The sequence below is a fragment of the Gorilla gorilla genome, chromosome 4 (assembly GCF_029281585.2).
Source record: "Gorilla gorilla gorilla isolate KB3781 chromosome 4, NHGRI_mGorGor1-v2.1_pri, whole genome shotgun sequence".
NCBI lineage: Eukaryota > Metazoa > Chordata > Mammalia > Primates > Hominidae > Gorilla > Gorilla gorilla.
In genome coordinates this window covers 163047704-163069812 of record NC_073228.2, presented here as the reverse complement: position 1 = coordinate 163069812, position 22109 = coordinate 163047704, and the positions used below count along the sequence as shown (strand labels likewise).

The 22109-nt window shown below is 41.6% G+C and overlaps 1 long non-coding RNA gene and 1 other non-coding gene across 2 annotated transcripts; both read right to left on the bottom strand.

Moving 5' to 3' along the window:
* Positions 1-407: 407 nt before the first annotated feature.
* On the bottom strand, positions 408-18101 carry LOC109027051 (uncharacterized). Its single transcript, XR_002006172.3, has 3 exons — positions 18074-18101; positions 16505-16581; positions 408-877 (listed from the first exon to the last, which is right to left on the bottom strand). It is a non-coding gene; the product is annotated as an uncharacterized lncRNA (long non-coding RNA).
* On the bottom strand, positions 15506-15634 carry LOC115934834 (small nucleolar RNA SNORA68). Its single transcript, XR_004070576.1, has one exon. It is a non-coding gene; the product is annotated as a small nucleolar RNA SNORA68 (small nucleolar RNA).
* Positions 18102-22109: the final 4008 nt, after the last annotated feature.

Sequence of the window (22109 nt, the reverse complement as noted above, 5' to 3'; positions counted from 1 at the left end):
AAAGTTTTTCTCAGCCAATAGAGCTCTCAACCAACTATCAAGAGCTTTTTTTTCCTCATGATAATTGATAGAATCCAGTGGCTTTTTCTAATTTTTCTAGAAGAATTTTAATTTGGGCTGGGTGTGGTAGCTCACACCTATAATCCCAACACTTTGGGATGCCAAGACAGGAGGATCTCTTGAGGCCAGAAGTTTGAGACCAGCCTGGGCAACACAGGGAGACCCTGTCTCCACAAAAAATAATTTAAAAGAATATTAGCTATGTATAGTGGTGCATGCTTGTGGTCCCAGCTACTTGGGAGGCTGAGGTGGGAGGATCATTTGAGCCCAGGAGGTTGAGGCTGCAGTGAGCTGTGATCATGCCACTGCACTCCAGCCTGAGCAACAGAGAGAGAGAGGCCCTGCTAAAAAAGAGAGAGAGAGAGACAGACAGAGAGAGAAAGAATTTTGGCTAGGATTCTGAAGATGTCTAGCACTTCAGATGCATGACTGATTTTTTCATCTGCTTTGGAAAGATTCTTCTCTTTCCATAGTAAATCTCTTTAAATTGAATCTTGCATAATCATTTTATTTTATTGATGCAGTTTAGTAATGACTAAGTTTCTGCTGAAGCTCTGAAATCTCACTTTCATACTGGATTTTTCAGACTGCAATGAAGCTAGTACATTTCTGAGACTTTTAACATTATCCATAAGTGCATTTGTTATTTTGACTTCTTCAATAATTTAGTGTAGATTTTATTGCTTTTTCCTTCAAGAGTTTTTAAAGATACATTTACCATAGCCATATAAATCCAGCTTCTTCAGAACTTCATTTTAATAACATAGATGTTAATCTTCATGACCTTGGATTAGGCAGTGGTTTCTTAAATATTACACTAGAGGCACAAGAAAAGAAAAAGAAAAAACTTGGACTTCATCAAATGTAAAAACTTTTATGCATCAAAGGACATTATTAAGAAAGTGAAAAGACAACCCACAGAATGGGAGAACATATCTGCAAATCAGAAATCTAATAAAGGTTTATTTAGTACCCAGAATATATAAAGAACTCTTACAACAACATAAAGACAACCCAATTAAAAATGAATAAAGGAGATGAATGCACATTTATCCAAAGAAAATATAAAAATAGCCAATAAGCACATAAAAAGATGCTCAACATCATCAGTTGTTAGGGAAATGCAAATCCAACCACAGTGAGACGCCACCTCACACCCTCTATGATGGCTATAACAATAATTTTGTTTTTAATGCGAAATAAGTATTGGTAAGGAAACCTCAAACTTGAACCCTCAAAACCTGCTGTGGGAATGTAAAATAGTACAGCCACTGTAAAAAAAAAAAAAGTTTCCTAAAAATGTTTCAGACAGAGTTACTACAGTGTATGACCCAGAAATTACCCACCTGGGAATATATCAAGAGAATCGAACCATATGTTCAAATAAAATCTTATACATGAATGTTCGTAGTAGGCATAGTTTATAATGGGCAGAAAGAGGAAACAAGCTACATATCCATGAGTGGATAAATGGGATGAACAAAATATGGCAGACCCATACATTGGAATGTCATTCAGCCATAAAATGGAATGAAGTGCTGATACTTGCTACAATATGGATGAAACTTGAAAACACTATGCTAAGTTAAAGAACCCACACGAAAGGCCACATAATGTTTCAATTTATATAAAATGTCTAGAATAGGCAAATCTATAGAGGCAAAACATAGATTAGTGGTTATCAGGTGGAAGTGGGGGCAGGAATTGGGAGTGACTGCTTAATGTGTATGGAGTTTCTTTTTGGGGTGACAAAAATCTTCTGAAGTTAGATAGTAGTGATGGTTGCACAACATTGTGAATGTACTAAAAGCCACTGGTTTGTATACTTCACAGTGTTTTTAAATGAATTTTATCTCAATAAAAAACTTTATTAATCCTCAACACAATCTCCATTGTCTGAGGCATTATTAATATCTCCAATTCCCAGATCTCATTCTCCTATGTAAGAACAGCAGCTCAGTCTTTCATCTTCTGCAAGTTTTTTTCAGTTTATTCACTTTATTCACTCTTTTTTATCTTAGCTTCTTGTGAAAGCAGATTTATGCTTTTATGAAAATATGCTTTCATCCAGGCCATCTTTTATTGCCACCTTAAGTTTTTTTTTTAATTTATCTGATATATTTTAAAGGATGCTTTCGTTGCAGCTACTTGAACTTGGATGTTCAATGCATTTTCTGAAGACCAGGTCTCTCTCATAATCTCTTTTAACCCAGAGTAAAGAATTGGATATTTCCAGATTTTTTGCTTATGGCCACCAGTTTTTGTATACATTATCATTTGTTCTCAAGTCTGGCTTCCATTAAAGCAGAGTGAAATCTTTCAAATTCTATTCGAATGAGGCTAAGCTTGAAAAAATAAAATGATGTTGTTCCTCCAGGAAGGCAGAAAATCCAATAGTCAGTACTTTATGTTTATGTGGATAAAGTTCTATTTTAATAATCAAAAATCTGACTATGACTGAAAATACCTTTCTATCCCATAGCAATTGGTGGGGGGTGCTAAGGTTTGAGAAGCACTGCTCTAAACTGTTTCTCACGCTTCAGGTATCAGCTGACGTGCACTTCCTCAGGAAGGCTTTTGTAATCCACAGTCTTGAGTCAGGCCCTTAATTATGAACTTCAAATAAGCTCCATCCTTTCCTTCAAATATTTATCATAGTTTATCGTTACATGCTCACCTCCACCCAGAAGTAGCTATTATCCTAAATTTTGTGTTAAGCCTATGTTTTCCTTAGACCTTACCACACATGTAGGTAGCTCTAAACAAACTATTATTTGATTTTGTCTGTTTTTTAAACTACATCTATTAAGTCACATCATATGTGACTTTCTGTGACTTACTACTTGGCTTTCACTCTGTGTTGTGAAATTCATCCATTTATTATGTGTAGTTGCAGTGTATTCATTTTCACTGCTGTATAAAATTCCATGATATGGATAGATGACACTTTTGTAATCCATTTTAATGTCAATAGAAATTTCAATTGTGTCAATGTTTTTTGCTGTTAGGAACGATTATGGGCTATTGTGCAATGGAGTTTCTTATTGTGTCTCTTGCTTCACATATACAAAGAATTTTTTTTTAGTTTAACGTTAGGGGTAGAATTGCTTGGTATATGACACATGCTTACTTGACTTTACTAGGTGATGACAAATTGCTTTTCAAAGTTGTTGTAGCAAATCACACCCCCACCAGGAGTGTGTGAGTTTACAATGCTCTACATTCTTGTCAAAACTTGGTATTGTCTTATTTTTACGTTTATGCCAGTCTGGTGGATTTAAACAGTTTCTCATTGTGGTTTTAGTTTGCATTTATCTGATTACTAATGAGATTGAATCTTGTTTCCTATGTTTCTCGGCATTTGGATTTCCTCTTCTGTGAAGAGCCTTTTGCTCATTTTCTACTGAGTTATTTGTCTTTTTCCTTATTGATTTGTAGGAATTATTCATAGACTCTAGATACTAATTTTTGTGCATTATATATATTATATGACTATCTTCTCCCAGTTATGGCTTCTCTTTTCATTCTTTTTACCATGTCTTTTATTGAAAAGAAGTTGTTAATTCTTATGATTTATTACCTTTTGCTTTACGGGTGGTTCTTCTTGTACTTTGTATAAGAAAACCTTTCCTAACCTAAGGTCATAAAGATATTCCAGCCTGGCATGGTGGCACACACCTGTAATCCCAACACTTTGGGAGGCTGAGGCGGGCAGATCACCTGAGGTGAGGAGTTCAAGACCAGCCTGGCCAACATGGTGAAACCCTGTCTCTACTAAAAATACAAAAAAATTAGCTCACATTGCGGCAGATGCCTGTAATCCTAGCTACTTGGGAGGCTGAGGCAGGAGAATCACTTGAAACCAGGAGGCGGAGGTTGCAGTGAGCCAGGATTGCGCTATTGCACTGCAGCCTGGGCAACAAGAGTGAAACTCCATCTCAAAATTTAAAAAATAATAATTTTCATATTTTCTCCTGAAAGTCTTAAGGTTTACATTTGGAACTTCAGTGTTTGATCCACATGAAATTGAATTTTGAATATGGTGTGAGGCAGGAATTCATTTTCATATGAGTCTTTTCTGGTGTAAAGCAAGCCTGGGGGTAAGCGATTCAACCATTCTACTCTGTGGTATATTTTCTAGAAAGACACTCTTGGGCAGATGAAGGAGAAATGTATGAACAAGTTCATGGAAACATTACTCATAATAGCAAAACACTGGAAATGTCCCCAAATGTCCATGAATAATACAGTGGACAAATACTGGGTTTGTGCCAAAGTAATTATGGTATTTGCCATTACTTTCAGTAATAATAATAATAATAATAATAATAATAATAAATTGGTATATGTGCCTACAATGCAATACCATACAGCACTAAAAATGAAAAATCTATAGCCACACGTGACAAAACAAATCCTTCCAAAACACCTAATTTTGAGTAAATAACCAGATTGTAGAAGAACTCATAAAGCAAGATTCCATGTATGTAACATTTAAAAGTAGAAAAAATTGAACAACATAGTAGTTAGAGATATATATGTGCTTAAACTATAAAGAAAAGCAAGAGATTGGTTAATAAAAACTTAAGAGCAGTGACTGCCAATGGCAGGGAGGGCGGTGCCTGAAGTCAGGAATGGACACACAGGGTGCTTCAGAGCTAGGAGACGGGACATGTCTCCTCTTTCTTTCTAGTTCCAACTATTCCATAATATCGCTCCCAGTGCTGACTTCCTGAAGCCCAGGTCTAATTATGCAACATTAGTGACCTTCTTACCCTCCAATCATCCTGTAAGTTTATTGGAGTTCCTAGAATTCTTTCCTTGGCTCTCTTTTTATCTCATGTTACAGGGCGATCTTAGTGGGTGATTTCATCCATCCCCATGACTGTCAACTGCCACTGAAGTGGCAATGACTCACACATTTGTCTTTCCTAAACTCCAGACCTACATATATAGCTACTGAGTAGATATTTCCGCTTGCATGTTCCACAGTGTCTCAGACTCAGTATGCCTGGTGTTTTTACAAAAAGGGGAAATTTGCACACATAGGGAGAAGACCATGTGAAGATGGAGGCGGAGATTAGGTGATGCAGCAGAAACCAAGGAGCACCTAGAGAGCCAGCAAACCACCAGAGCTTGCTGAGAGGCCTTCAGAAGGAACCAATCCTGCTGATACCTTGATCTTGAACTTTTAGCCTCCAGAGCTGTGAGGCCATACATTCCTGTTGTTCAAGCTCCCCAGTTTGTGGTACTGTGTTCCAGCAGCCCTAGAAAGTGAATGCTATATGCACGCTTGCCATCCCAATTTTCACACCCAGTAACTGATCCTATAAAAATAATTGCACAAGTGAGCAAAGGAGTTATCATAAGGATATTGACAACAGCAGTGTGTATCATTTACAACAGAGAAAACAACCTAAATGTCTTACAGTGAAAGAAAAGTTCATAAATGATAGTACATTCACACAATGGAAAGTCATGTAGCTTTTCAAAATGATGTTGTCAGTATAAAGCTTGAGAGGGAAAGACATTCACAATAAGTTGCTTAAAGGGGACTACAAAAGAGTATGTATATATATACTGTTAGCCATTTTTTGCAACTTATATATATGTGTGTGTGTGTGTGTGTGTGCGTTATAAATGCACAGGAAAAAGTCTGAAAGTATATCAACATATTTACAGTGGTAGAATTTCAGGTAATTTACATTTTCCTCTCTTTGCTTCTCCATATTTTCTTAAGAGATGTGGTTTAAAAATTAGCCTGTGAGGGTTCCTTGTTTTCCCTCTCCCCATTGCCCCTTTTAAGATTGACTGAGTTCTCACGCCTGTAATCCCAGCACTTTGGGAGGCCGAGGCGGGCGGATCACGAGGTCAGGAGATCGAGACCATCCTGGCTAACACGGTGAAACCCCGTCTCTACTAAAAATACAAAAAATTAGCCGGGCGTGGTAGTGGGCACCTGTAGTCCCAGCTACTCGGGAGGCTGAGGCAGGAGAATGGCGTGAACCCGGGAGGTAGAGCTTGCAGTGAGCCGAGATCGCGCCACTGCACTCCAGCCTGGGCGACAAAGCAAGACTCCGTCTCAAAAAAAAAAAAAAAAAAAAAAAAAAAAAAAGATTGACTGAGTAGATTCACAATCCTTCCATACCTTGGGAAGGAGGAAGAAAGAATAGGAAAAAAGGGGAAAGGACAGGAGAAAAGAAAACATAAATGATCTATTAAAGAACTAGGGGATAAAAAAGATTGTTTGTTTGTTTGTTTATAAGAGATGGGGTCTTGCTCTGTCACCCATGCAGTGGCACCTTCTTAGCTCACTGCAGCTTTACTCCTGTGCTCAAATGATCCTCTCACCTCAGACTTCCAAGTGGCTAGGACTATAGTGGTGCCCCATCATGCCTGGCTAATTTTTTTTTGTAGTGGTGGGGTCTTGCTATGTTGGCCAGGCTAGTCTAGAACTCCTGGCCTCAAGGGATCCTCTTGCCTCAACTTCCCAAAGTATTAGGAATACAGGCCAGCGTGCCCAGCCAGATTCATGAATTTAGGAAGCAAAATATAGTGTGAACTGTAGGAGAAAAAGGTTTGGGGAGGTAGAGTTGTGAATGAGAGGCTCTAAAGCAATACAGGGTGTGAGAGAATTGTGGAAGAGAGAAGAGAGCATAGGAAGAGTATTCTCGGGGTTACAAATGGGATCCTTTTAAACAATTTCCAAGTAATGCACATGAAAGCTCAGAATTTCATGTTTTATCATTTTTAGCTGTTGGGATTATACTTCTTTGAATGCAGCATCAACATCATACAGAGAAAGGATTCAATGAGTCCAGGATTTATAAAGTCATTTTTCTACCATTAGCATATGGGTTCCAGTTTGCAAACTGAAGTACACAAGAAATATTACTTTATTTTTCTCTATCTTCATTTTTATTTGTTGTTATTGTTCCTCCCAGTGGCAGAAACTTGGCCTCAGGCCACTAAGTTTTCTGCTTGAGATAACATTCAAGAGGAGGTAGGGGTGGGCAGAGGCTTAGTTAATGAGGTTCATGTAGAATGCATCCGGGCCAGAGGTCTTAGGACAACGGTATCTTTTAAGATGGCCATCATCCTAGCTGACCTTAAGATCTGCATGATCCCATCTGTCAACACAAGTCCCTGTCTTTTCTAGTCTGGTGAGTCTCTTTGCTGGGCCAATTCTGTTTTTGAGGTAAGGGAAACACTCACTAGGCCCCTCAGCCACACTGGGCCATGACTACCGTATTCCTCACCACACTGTGCTGTGGGAAAACTCTGGGGTCTTGTCACCTGCAGGGCTCAATATGTAACTTAGGCAGGGGCCCACAGATCCACTTACACCATCAGATGGTTAATATTGTCAAATTGATTGGATTGAAGGATGCAAAGTATTCTTTCTGGGTGTCTGTGAGTGTATTGCCAAAGGCGATTAACATTTGACTCAATGGACTGGGAAAGGCAGACCCACCCTCAATGTGGGTGGGAACCATCTAATCAACTGCCAACTTGGCTAGAATAAAGCAGGCAGAAGAAGGTGGGAGAACCTGACTTGCCTTCATTTTTCTCCAGTGCTGGATGCTTCCTGACCTTGAACATCAGACTCCAAGTTCTTTGGCTTTAGGACTCTTGGATTTACACTAGCAGTTTGCCGAGGGGATCTCTGGCCTTTGGCCACAGACTGAAGGCTGCACTGTTGGCTTCCCTACTTTTGAGGTTTTGGGTCTCGGGCTGATCCACTACTGGCTTCCTTGCTCCTCAACTTGCAGACGGCCTATCGTGGGACTTTACCTTGTGATCGCGTGAGTCAATTCTTCTTAATAAACTGCCTTTCATATTTACATATATCCTATTAGTTCTGTCCCTCTACAGAACCCTGACTAATACAGATTTTGTTCCTGGAGTGGTTCAAGAATTTTAAGGATAGAGTTCTTTAGTTGGTTTCCGGGTTTCTGGAATTGGCTGCTCAATCTGATTAGACCCAAAAATGCTAAGGCCTCTGCTTTGAATAGTATGGAAAACACTGATAGTCCTTGGTGTGAACTGTTTAGAAAGTTATGCAAAATAAATGCATTTGATACTCCTGATTCACTGCTCTGCAGAGGCAAGGAGTTTAGTGACTCTATACATAATACCTTTGACCATATGTGGAGAATCAAGGAATGTCATAAAGTTGTTTGGTTGCTCCTAAGTTTGCTGGACAAAGTGATGAAAGAAAACGATGAACTCAGGGATTCTAACTCCTGACTCCAGAAGCAGATACTGAGCCCCAAATCTTCTAAGACTGCCCTAACAGAGAGTTTTATCTCCTGTATAGAAAGAGCTGAAATTGTGGAAAAACAGACACAAGCTCTTATCATGTGAGTGGCTGACTTGCAATAAAAGGTGAATGCACACCCTTGCCAGGTGTCTACTGTTAAAATGAGGGCATTGATTGGAAAAGAATGGGACCCTGCAATTAGGAATGGGGATGTGTAGGAGGTCCCTGATGAGGCTTGGGACACTGAGCTTCTAAATTCTGATGAGCCTTTTTTGCCAGAGGAAACAGCCTTCCCATCTGCAGCAGTAGCAACATCTCCCCCCACCACCCATGCTGCCATCAGCCTTTCCACCTTTGTCTGAGGAGATTAACCCTGCACTGCCTGAGGCAACAGTGATGGCCTCCCCTGAGGAAGTTGCCAGGTAAGAGAATGCTGATTCTCATCAGGACCCACCCCTAACACCCCTGTTTGCTTCCAGACCTACAACTAGACTCAAGTTCCAGCAGGCTCTAGATGTAAGGTTCAGAGTGTGACCAATGAGGAGGTGCGCTACACTCCAAAAGAACAGAGTTTTCTAACTTATAAAGCAGAAATCTGGAGAACAGGTATCGGGATGGACTTTAAGGGCATGGGATAATGGTGGAAAGAACATAAAGTTGGATCAGGCTGAATTTATTGATATGGGCCCACTAAGCAGGGATTCTGCATTTAATGTTGCAGATCAGGGAGTTAAAAAAAGGTTCTAATAATTTATTTGCTTGGTTAGCTGAAACATGGATCAAAAGATGGCCTACTTGGCTGGGCGTGGTGGCTCATGCCTGTAATCCCAGCACTTTGGGAGGCCAAGGCGGGCAGATCACTTGAGGTCAGGAGTTTGAGACCAGCCTGGCCAACATGGCAAAACCCAGTCTCTACTAAAAATACAAAAATTAGCCCGGCTTGGCGGCACACTCCTGTAATCCCAGCTACTCAGGAGGCTGAGGCAGGAGAATTGCTTAGACTCAGGAGGTGGAGGGTGCAGTGAGCTGAGATCGTGCCACTGCATTCCAGCCTGGGTGACACAGTGAGACTCTGTCTCAAAAAAATAAAATAAAATAAAATATGGCCTACTATGAGTAGGCTAGAAATGCCTGATCTCCCTTGGTTTAATGTAGAGGAAGGGATCCAAAAGCTTAGGGAGATTGGAATGTTGGAGTGGATTAGTCACTTTAGACCTACTCATCCCAGCTGGGAGGGTCCAGAAGATATACTCTTCACCAATACTTTGCGAAATAGATTTGTGAAGGGAGCATTTACATCCTTGAAGAGTTCTGTGATTGCTTCTCTTTGTATGCCAGATCTTACAGTGGGAACTGCAGTCACTCAATTAGAAATGTTAAATGCAATGGAAATAATTGGATCCCAAGGTGGCAGGGGCCAAGTTGAGGCACTCAACCATCAAAGGCAAGGTGGATGTAGTTACTATAATGGACAGCAGAGGCAACGTAGCAATCAGAATAGCATGATTTATGTAGAGCTCTGGCTTTGGCTAATTAATCACAGTGTTCCTAGAAGTGAAATTGATAGGAAGCCTACTGCATGCTTACTTAATTTATATAAGCAGAAAACTTTCAGGCTCAATGGACAAAAGACTAATTTGAATTATAAAAATAGAGAATTATGGCCTGTCAATCAATTTCCAGACATGAACCAGTTTACAGACCCAGAAATCCTTGAATGAAAGGGAGGCCGGTTCTCCTTGAGGAAGAACCTCACTATACTACCAACAATTTATGCAGTTAATCTTTTTCCCATCCTTCCCTAAGGAGACCTCTGGCCTTTTACCAGGGTAGCTGTGCACTGGGGAAAGGGGAATGATCAGAACTTTCGGGGATTCCGGCCACTGGCTCTGAGCTGATATTGATTTCAGAGGACCCAAAACATCATTGTGGTCCTCCAGTTAAAGCTTGGTTAGCTAAAATACGGATCTTATGGGGCTTGTGGAGATAAGGTAATTAATGAAGTTTTAGCTCTGGTCCAACTTACGGTGGGTCCAGTGGGTCCCCGGACTCATTGTGTGGTCATTTCCCCAGTGCCAGAATGCATAATTGGCATAGACATACTTAGCAGCTGGCAGAATCCCTACATTGGCTCCCTGACTGGTAGGGTGAGGCCTATCACGGTGGAAAAGGCCAAATGGAAGCCATTAGAGCTGCCTCTACCTAGAAAAATAGTAAGTCAAAAACAATATCACAACCCTGGAGGGATTGCAGAGATTAGTGCCACCATCAAGGACTTGAAAGATGCAGGGGTGGTGATTCCCACCATATCCCCATTCAACTTTCCTATTTGGCCTGTGCAAAAGACAGATGGATCTTGGAGAATGACAGTGGATTACTGTAAGCTTAACCAAGTGGTGACCCCAACTGCAGCTGCTGTACCAGATGTGGTTTCATTGCTTGAGCAAATTAACATATATCCTTGTACCTGGTATACAGCCATTGATTCGACAAATGCCTTTTTCTCCATTCCTGTCCATAAGGCCCACCAAAAGCAACTTGCCTTCAGCTTGCAAAGTCAGCAATATACCTTCACTGTCCTGCCTCAGGGGTATATCAAGTCTCCAGCTTTGTGTCATAATTTTGTTCACAGAGATCTTGATCACTTTTCTCTTCCACGAGATATCACACTGGTCTATTCTACTGATGACATTATGCGGATTGGACCCAGTGAGTGAGAAGTAGCAAACACAGTGGACTTATTGGTGAGACATTTGCATGCCAGGGGATGGGAAATAAATTCGGCCAAAATTCAGAGACCTTCTACATCAGTGAAATTTCTAGGAGTCCAGTGGTGTGGGGCCTATTGAGATATTTCTTCTAAGGTGAACAATAAATTACCTCATTTGGCCCCTCCTACAACCAAGAAAGAGGCACAATACCTAGTTGGCCTATTTGGATTTAGGGGGCAACACATTCCTTATTTGGGTATGTTACTCCAGCCCATTTATCAAATGATTCAGAAGGTTGTCAGTTTCGAGTGGGGTCCAGAACAGGAAAATGCTCTGCAACAGGTCCAGGCTGCTGTGCAAGCTGCTCTGTCACTTGGGCCATATGACCCAGCAGATCCAACAGTGCTTGAGGTGTCAGTAGCAGATGGGATGCTGTTCGAAGCCTTCGGCCAGCCCCCATAGGTGAATCACAGCAGAGACCTCTAGGATTTTGGAGCAAGGCCCTGCCATCTTCTGCAGATACCTACTGTCCTTTTGAGACACAGCTCTTGGCTTGTTACTGGGCTTTGGTAGAAACTGAAGGCTTGATTATGGGTCATCAAGTCACCATGCGACCTGAGCTGCTTAGAAGGCACAAGTAAGTTACATAAGGAAATGGCTCAAATGCCCATGGTCTCCACTCCTGCCACCCTGTCTTCTCTCCCCAAGCCCGCACCGATGGCCTCATGGGGAATTCCCTACGATCAGTCTACACAGGAAGAGAAGACTAGGGCCTGGTTTACGGGTGGTTCTGCACGATATGCAGGTACCACCCAAAAGTGGACAGGTGCAGCGCTATAGTCTCTTTCTAGGACATCCCTGAAGGACAGTGGCAAAGGGAAATCTTCCCAGTGGGCAGACCTGCCCTCAATGTGGGTGAGCACCATCCAATCATCTGCGAACTTGGCTAGAATAAAGCAGGCAGAAGGTGGTGGGAGAAGCCGACTTGCTGAGCCTTCCAGCTTTCATCTTTCTCCAGTGCTGGATGCTTCCTGCCCTCGAACATCAGACTCCAAGTTCTTCGGCTCTTGGACTTACAATAGTGGTTTGCCAAGGGGCTCTCGAGCCTTTGGTCACAGACTGAAGCTGCACTGTTGGCTTCCCTACTTTCGAGGTTTGGGGACTCGGACTGATCCACTACTGACTTCCTTGCTCCTCAACTGGCAGACTGCCTATCGTGGGACTTTACCTGTGATTGTGTGAGTCAATTCTTCTTAATAAACTCCCTTTCACATAGACATATTTCCTATTAGTTTTGTCCCTCTGGAGAATCCTAGATGGGATTCTGTCATTCCCAGATTTTTCCAAGGTTTCCACCATTGCTTCCCCATTTTTTCACCAACTTCCTTCCAACACACATGCCATGGGTTTGACTTCTTTCTCACAGACACTTACTGATATTTTAGTTTTCTGCATTATCTCCAGTTCTTTCTCTTCCTTTGGTCCTGGAAAATCTTGCCACAACTTTGTGTTGTCCAGATTCTTCTTAGGCCTCTGAGCATTTCTTCATTGTCTTTTCTTTCGGATATTTTTTCCATCATCTGTCCACAAAATATTCAGCTTCTAGCATTCCACTTTTGGCCCACTGTCTTTCTCAGTTTTTCCCAGGTTACCTCATCCACTCCCAAGGATTTAACCACCACTTCTATGCTAATGAGTCTTGAACCTACAGCTTTAGTCCAAAATCCATGTCCTGTTGCTGTATATCTGTCCTTAATCTCCCACAAGCCAATAAAACCAAACTTGTCCCAAACTCTATATATCTTCTGAAAACTTGTATTTTTCTCTTGCATTCTTTCTCTTCAGTGGTGGATATAATTACAAACTGCTCGGTTATTATGGAAAAATGCTCAGTGCTTTGAGGATGTTTAGTAGAGGCACTCTCTATCTGTCTAGGATGGGGAGGGGGATGCAAGAAAATGTTCTCTCACTTAGATATTATTGAGGCTGGCATCTCCAGATCTGCATAGCTCAGGAGTCTGACTGTATCACTTCCTTGCCCCAGACCTTCAGGAAAAACATGCAGTGGTGTACCCAGGGGGTAGCCATCTTGATAGAGAGGAGCGTGTTATCATTGTTTAGAATCATTGGCAATATAGTCAGTTTTATTATTGTTTTCTAATACTCAACAGACAGTCTACCCCCTTTTTGCCTACACCCAGCATGGTCCACTCAAATTGCCCTACTCCTTGGTACTCCACTGAAAACTTGGAGGCCTCCACCCTCCTCTCCTTATCCCCATCTGCCCTTCGGCCAAGGCTCTAAGGCCAAATCACCTGTTGTTCCTCATTTCTGTGTCTTTTCTCATGCTCTTTCCTCTGCCTGGAATTCCTTCTACTCCATACACACACTGTATCTGGTTTACCCCTACTCTTTAAGATTCAACTTAAATATCGCTTCCCCCAGGAAGCTGCCCCTGCTCACCCAAGGCTGAGTCACATGCCCTTCGTTGGGCTTCCATGGTATCTTCTAAATACTAAATTTCTGCATTGGCCACATTGTACTCTAATTAATCTGTTCATGATTTTGTCTCTCTCAATTACTGTGTGCCAAATGAAGTAGTCTTATTCACTTTTTTATTCACTGAGATCCAAGGAAACAGTACATTATTCATTTTCATATCTCCGGGATCTAGGAAAATACTTGTCACAATATTGATGAGAAAGGTGTTTACATCATGTTGTGATATAAGCTTTAAATTCTGCAGAACACTTATTTTCATGGGAAAAATAATATTTGGAGCATGCCCTTAGGGTCTCCCTCCACTTTCTTTCCTGGTACCCTTTAGAAACCCTTATGTGAACCTTCACATATATATGGAAGGCTCAGGTTGGTCTTCAACACCACTGCCTTGATGCTACAAATTTACAAAGTGGAAGACATTTTTTAGTTTTAAAGCATGCTCTTCTCCAGCTCTCTGCAGAGCTTCTGTTTCTGCAAGACAGTGACTGAGAGTCTGGTATTCAATTATTATTTTATTCATTTAACTGCACCAGTAAATAGTGATAGAATTCAGAACTCAGAGCTACCACAATATGGAATTTTTAAAAGGCACTTGAAATCCTTGACAGCAGAAGCAGGGACATTTAAAATACAGAGGACAGGGAACCAAACTGTGAAATGTTCTCTCTGTAATCTTCATCAAAGATATATGCTTTGAAATGATTCCTATTCCATGGAAGAAAATACAATCTGCTCCTCTCTTCCCATTACCACCATTTGCAAAGCACCACCCAGTCTTACAGATATTTTCTTCCCAGTGTCTCTCATAACCATTCCTTTCTTAAGGCTTTGTAAGAACCATATGAATGTTCTTTGACATCATATCATATTATATGCAGTGATTCTTTAAATAGTATTCCAGTGTTGAGATAGCGAAAAGCACTGGAAGCACTGGTGTGCTGGTAAATGTTTCACAGTCAGCTCTCTGGGGAAAGAAGCTCTATTGGTAGTGTTTGCTAATCTCCATGGTGTAAATACTCCCACCAAGGCAGATTTCAAGCTATCAACTTGATGTCGCTGAATGAGGAGTTGGGGAAAGGTGGACCCCATTGTCTCTACTGAACCAATACAAGCTGCTGTATATCAGCTCTAGCACATTTCTGGATGGACGATTAATTTTTCTCAAGCACCATTTAAGACAGGTTATTTTCAGATTCAGAAATCTACCCAGACTTCTACTGTCTGCCATGGAAATAGAAAAAAAAAAAAACAGTCTGTCCACTTTTCCCTGTCACCACAAATACTGTGTTGGCCTACTTGATTGGAGTCTGCATTAGCTAGTTAAATGATCTCCTTGGTTCCACTCTTACCTCTACAGTTCTTCTCCCTACAGCAACCAGAGTAATTGTTTAACACTAATTTGATTGTGTTACCTGCCCAGAGGCAATATTGCATCACACCAGGAACTATGCCACTGGTGCAACATGGAGTTGTGCAATACCCAGGCTATTCAACCATACTCAGCACCCCGACCTCTGCTTAAAATCCTCAGAGGTTTTCCATTACATTTAGAGATTTGTATAATATTTGTGTTTATATAACGTATGGTTTAACCTGGTCTCCAAAGGCCTGCATGATCTGACTGCAGCTTCCTCTCCTGTCCCATCCATGCCACTCTCCCTCTGACTTACTTGGTTCCAGCTTCTCTGAACTTCCCAACTTCCTTCAATTCCTCTGTCATACTAAGCTCTCTCTAGGATCCCACCTGGACCACTCTTCTTTTTGATTTTCCTTTGGTTAAACTTTCTTTCTGAAGTCTCTGCTCACAAGGCACTTTCCAGAGAGATCTTTGAACCCCTGATCTACATTAAGCCCCTTCAATTAGTCTCTTTCATGGCACGTTATTTTTTCACTTCTGAGCATTACAGTGGGTACTGTCATTATGAGTGTTTTGGTGTCAATGATGGCAGGCTTTTTTTTTTTTCACCAGGGATGTAGAACCTCCAAATTTACTGCGAGGGGCACAGCCACAGTCCCACAAAGGTGACAAGATGTGCTTGCTGTTTGCATCTGTTTAAATCATCACTATAAGAAAGTGATTCTTGGGTTTAGGTACGACTGATGGCAGTTTTTATGACCAGAAAAGATTATTTATGATGAGTTTGGTTTTTAGAAATTAATATTCCATTTAAGGTTATAGGATCAAAAGACTATTTGTCCTTAAGCTTTAAAATTCAAAATAAAAATCACATTGTTCTATTAATGAATAAATAAGATTTTAACAGTCACTTTTAAGGGGGCCTTTGATTAATGTGTGAGCCCATTTACAAACTTAATTTTAATTCTTTTTTTTTTTTTTTTGAGACGGAGTCTCGCTCGTTTGCCCAGGCTGGAGTGCAGTGGCACGATCTCGGCTCACTGCAACTGCAACCTCCGCCTCCTGGGTTCAAACGATTCTTCTGCCTCAGCCATCCAAGTAGCTGCGGCTACAGGCACGCACCACCACCCAGCTAATTTTTGTATCTGTAGTAGAGATGGGGTTTCACCATATTGGCCAGGCTGGTCTCGAACTCCTGACTTTGTGATCCGCCCGCCTTGGCCTTCCAAAGTACTGGGATTACAGGTGTGAGCCACCACGCTGGCCAATTTTAATTCTTAAACATTAAAAAATTACATTCATACATTTAATGTACTTGTTTTCATTTTAAGTCATTCAACTGTGTAACAAAAATAATTAAGTAACTCTAACATATGAAACATAAATATGGTGAATATTAGGTTCTTCTGAATGTTCCAATAGTATTTTTAAATTTAGTAAAGTTTTCTTATACATTGAACTTAAAGTCAGAAGTTAATCAATTATTCAATTAAATATTATACATTAAATTATAAAGCAATTCTGTTTGATTCGCTCATCTGCTATTAATAAATTCTCCAAATAATTACACATATTCTAAATAGCAAGTGCACAAGGTGTTTCTCAACTTACCATGAATATATGAATACGATGGGTTTGGCTTAATCAGTTTTCATAATTCACTCTTTTATTTTCAATTACAGATCCTCCTAGAATTAAAATGGGTAGATGAAGCAGACAGTTATACCACACCAAACATTTGGTGTTATTTTTCAGGAGGAGGTCACTGAGGATACAAATTGACTCTGGATTTGGCTGGGACTCAGGGTTTTGTGTTCTCCCAACATACTGAGGCCCAGGTACGAGGCCTAGTTATAGGAATTTCATAGCCAGAAAGGGTCCCATGTTCACGACCCTAATTCTAGTGAAATCTGGGTCTGTAACCCCCCTCCTAGGTTCTTTCACTTTGAGATTGGATTGATTTACTCTTTCAATGGCTTTATTCTATTCTAAATTATCTTCTTATTCTTCCGAGCAGGCCAGGCTCAGCTCTTATTGATATTTAAATAGAATCCAGTTGGGATTCCACAAATCTCTTTGTAGTTTTGTATATCTCTATTTACAATGGTAAGATCAGTCTTAATGACAGGAATGGATCTTAATCTACAAACGCAGGTCTGCAAAAACTCTTATTTTCTAAATATGTGACTCACCATTAATTTAATTAATTTTTCTAGGTAAACACAAGGCATGGGATTGTTACTTGCTACAAGGCAAAACATACAGGAAGGGGCTGGCAGGGACTCATGGTGTTAAGGTACAAGGGCCAAGTTACCTACCCCACTGGAATTTTTTGTTCTGGGGGCTCACTTTCTGGGAGTTGCAGCAGCAGCTGCAGCAACAGTGGATGATAATGAGCAACAGCAAGAACAACAGGGTGCTGACAAAGGTGAGGAAGATAATGTAGGCAGCAGTGTCCCACTTGGACTGAAAGGGCTGATCCCTGTCAGCTGTTGGTCTCCCCACACTTCCAGAGCCATTACTCCCAGCTCCTCCATGAACAACAGACCCATTTTAGCAGAAGCGCCCTGGTGCCACCTTTTAAAAGTATACTAGACAAGCACCGTGAAACACATGGGCACTCAGCCACTGTTGACTTTGTGAACAAAAGAAAGAAAGAGAGGCTGGGCATGGTGACTCATGCCTGTAATCCCAGCACTTTGGGAGGCCTAGGCGGGTGGATCACGAGGTCAGGAGATGGAGATCATCCTGGCCAACATGGTGAAACCCCATCTCTACTAAAATACAAAAAATTAGCCAGATGTGGTGGCGTGCGCCTGTAGTCCCAGCTACTCGGGAGGCTGAGGCAGGGAATTGCTTGAACCTGGGAGGTGGAGGTTGCTGTGAGCTGAGATCATGCCATCGCGCTCCAGCCTGGGTGACAGGGCAAGACTCTATCTCAAAAAAGAAAAAAAAAAGAGAAAAGAAAGAGAGAAAGAAAGAAAGAAAGAAAGAAAGAAAGAATGAAAGAAAGAAAGAAAGAAAGAAAGAAAGAAAGAAAGAAAGAAAGAAGGGAGAGAAGAAGCAAGGGAGGGAGAGAGGAAAGAAGGGAGCGAGGGAGGGAAAGGAAGAGTAGGCTTTAATTTACAATTTGAACCCTTATTCAACAGGAATTGAAAATGATATAGAGTCAGTACTCACCCTTCCCTTTCCTCCTGATATTTCATCTGGGTTCCAGGTGAACTCAGTGACATCAAGTTGGGCAGCTTGAGACTTGCCTTGGGTGGAGTAGTTACGCAGGGAACAAGGGTTTCTAAACCTTTAGAATTTCCTAATAGGACTCTTTTGTAATTCATAACATGCCTCTTTGAATCATACCTGACCACATGCTAATGAGAGAATTCTTAACCTCTAGAGAGCTTCAGAATAGAGCTGATCACCAGGCAACTTTCAGCCCCATCCCCTAACCCCTAACTGTGGAGATGGGAAGAGGGTCTGGAGATTGAGTTCAATCACCAATGGCCAATCACACCTACATAATGAAATTTCAGTAAAATCTCTTGAACAACAAGGTTTAGGGATCTTCTGAGTTTGTGAACATATTGATGTGCTGGGTGGGTGGATGCCCAGAGAGGGCATGGGCTTTCTGTCCACCTTCCACTCCCTTACTAGCTCTATGCATCTCTTTCATTCGGCTGTTTCTGAATCGTATTCTTCATAATAAAACTGCAGTGGTAAGTATAGTGCTTTCCTGTGTCCTGTGAGTCTTTCTAGCAAATTATCAAACCTGGTGGAGGGTGGGGAGTGATATGGTTTGGCTGTGTCCCCACCCAAATTTCGTCTTGAATTGCCATGTGTTGTGGGAGGAACCTGGTGGGAGGTAATTGAATCAGGGGCTCAGTTCTTTTCCATGCTGTTCTTTATCAGCATGATATGTCTTTACCAGCAGCGTGAAAATGAACTAATACAGGGAGGGTCATGGGAATCCCCAAATTTGTAGTTGATTGAGCAGAGGTTCAGTTAGCTTGGAGCCCCATATCTGGCTAACATGTGAAGTGGAGGCATTGTTATGCAACTGAGCCCATAACTTGTGGGGTCTGCACTGACTCCAGGTAATTGGTGTCAGAGTTGAATTCAATTATTGGACACCCAGTTGGTATCAAAGAATTGGAAAATTGGTGGTCCTTGGAAAATGACAGATTTGCTGTCAGAAAAACAATGCTGTGCTTCACTGGAGCACTGCTCCTGTGTGCCTAGAGATCACTTTGCTCTTCTGCAGCAAAGAGAAGCACAGGCGGAATCTGTGAGGTTTCAAAGTCCAAGTGCAAAGCCTTCTACAAAGCCATTTCTACTCAGTGTTGGTCAACTTGCTGGGCTGGGCCTGGAGAATGTGAGCAGCAGTCTCTTCTGCTCTTATGAAGTCCAAACTAATCTTGAATTTGTCATCCCCTGGAGGTTGGCCTGGGAAATGAGATGGGGTGGAGGCTCCATTTTGCAAAGACCCAACACCACCTAAGTTCTAACCACTTCCCTCTGACTCTCCTCCATCCTGGGGAAAAGTTGCCAGTCTCTGGGCCAGAATAGCCTTGCTCTGATTCAGTGAGTATCTTCTCAAATCACTATTCATGACAGAAGTTATATTCTATGCCTACTGAAAACTGGGATTTTGGAACTCAAGAGCTAGGATAAGGTTTTTGTTAGTTATATATTGGATTCTGCAATTCATCTATCTTCTGCATCATTACATGCGGAATACTGAGCTGATTGAATGGGTAAGAGCCAAAGAAGAACAAGTAATGCTGGGAACAAAACACACAATGAGTAATTTTCCAAAGTATTAACTCAACACACACTTTGACCATTTGTATAAATGCTTATGGAATAGTATTTGATGTCAGTTTTCCACTAGACTGTAAATATCATGAGGACAGGGATTATACCTTGCTTGTTCATTATTGTACAAAAGTACCTAGAACAGTACCTGCATCCAAAAGAAAATCAATAAAGATTTGCTGAAGTCATTAATGAATTTAAACTCCTTAGTTTGACGTTCAATATCTAAGTGATAACTCCCTGCTCTCATAAGCTAATTTTATTCTTGTAGTCACCAACTTTCTATATCACCTGAATTAATAGTTATCAGCTTCTATCTGTCACTTATTCAAGACCAGATCATTTATTTGAATATATTGTTTTCTTTGCTAAAAATGTCCTTTCTCCACTATAATAAAACATCTTCCCCTCTTTCAAACTATGCCTTAAAACTGATCCATAAACAACCTCATGATTGACCTCACTTGTCTGTACACTCAGTTTCATTCATTCATCCCTTTAAAAATATATATTGAGTAATTAGTCTGTATTGGACACCATTCTAGGCACTGGGGATAAAATGTAAATGAAAAGCTCTCTGTCCAAATAAATAAAACATGAATGAGGTATTTTTAGTGATAAAGGCTATTAAAATACAAACAGGCCGGGCGCAACAGCTCACACCTGTAATCCCAGCACTTTGGGAGGCTGAGGTGGGTGGACCACTTGAGGTCAGGAGTTCGAGACCAGCCTGGCCAACATGGCAAAACCCATCTCTACTAAAAATACAAAAATTAGCCGAGCATGGTGGCCGGTGCCTGTAATCCCAGCTGCTCGGGAGGCTGAGGCAGGAGAATTGCTCGAACCCAGGAGGTGGAGGTTGCAGTGAGCTGAGATCATGGCATTGCACTCCAGGCTGGGTGACAGAGCGAGACCCAGTCTCAAAGGAAAAACAAACAAAAAACATGGGACAGTGTGTGAGAGAAAGTGATCAGGGGACAACAGAACATTAGATAGTGATTCAGGAAAGTCCTAGGCTGGGTGCCGTGGCTCACGCCTGTAATCCCAGCACTTTGGGAGGCTGAGTTGGGCGGATCACCTGAGGTCAGGAGTTCAAGACCAGCCTGGACAACATGGTGAAACCCTCTTTTCTAAAAATACAAAAATTAGCCAGGAATGGTGGGACACACCTGTAATCCCAGATACTTGGTAGGCTGAGGCAGGAGAATCCTTGAACCCAGGAGGCAGAGGTTGCAGTGAGCCGAGATGGTGCCACTGCACTCCAGTCTGGGTGACAGAGTGAGACCCTGTCTCGAAAAAAAAAAAAAAAAAGGTAATGATTCAGAAAAGTCCTGTCTGAGCATGTGATGTCTGAGCCAAGGTCTGAATGAAGGAAAGATGTGAGGATGGAGCATTTCTGCTACCATTTTTGTCAGGAGAGTGAACAGGTGCAGAGGGCCTGATGCAAGCATGGGTTGGGGTTCCTGGAAAAGCATAAATGAAGCCTGTGACTCAAGCTGGAGAACTAAGGAGGAGTGTGGTAAGAGAGGAGAGCAGAGAGGCAAAGGTGCCAGGTCAGGCTGGGCCCTGTGGGCAAGGAACAGGAGTATGCATTTTGAACATAAGGGACACCTGGAAGGCTCTGAAACTGGGCCATGTTATGGTCTGATTATCTTTCAGAAATGTATCTAGCCACTGGGTTAGAGATAGATTACAAAAGTGAAAGCAAAAAGACTGGAATTTAATTGCAGTAACATGAAATGATAGCTCAGCATGAACTAGGATGGTAGTGAAAATGGAGAGAAGTGGACAGATTGGAGACCTATGCTTGAGGTCAAGCCAGTAGGGCTTGCTGATGGGCTGGCTGGGCACGGGAATGAAGACTAGGGTAAATGCGGAAACAGGAGAATCAAATTTGAACTTGACTTCTAGATCTGGGTTGGTGGTGCCATATGCTGAGATGTGGGACCAGGAAAGGAAAGATTAAGGTGGAGTTAATGGGCAGGAGTCCAATGTTCTATTTAATTCACCTCCAACATGCCTGTTAGACATCTGGGTGCAGATGTTGAGTATGTGTTGGGATATATAAGCCTGGATCCCAGAGGAAAGGCAGAACAGGTGGTGGAGAAAAGAGCAGACTCTGGACTCAACTTAGCCAGTTTCAAACCCTGGCTCCTACCTATGTAGGCTTGAACAATTTACTTAACCTCTTTGTGCCTCAGTTGCTTCATCTATGAATTGGGGATAAAAACAGTACTCACCCTGTAAATTTGTTGTGAGGATTAAATGAGTTAATACATATAAAGACCTTAAGACAGGGTCTGGTACATAGGGAGTGTCCAATAAGTGTTAACTACTATCATCAATAGGAGGCTGGGATTTGGACACAGCTAAGGGTACAGCTGAGGGCTGGAACACAAATTTG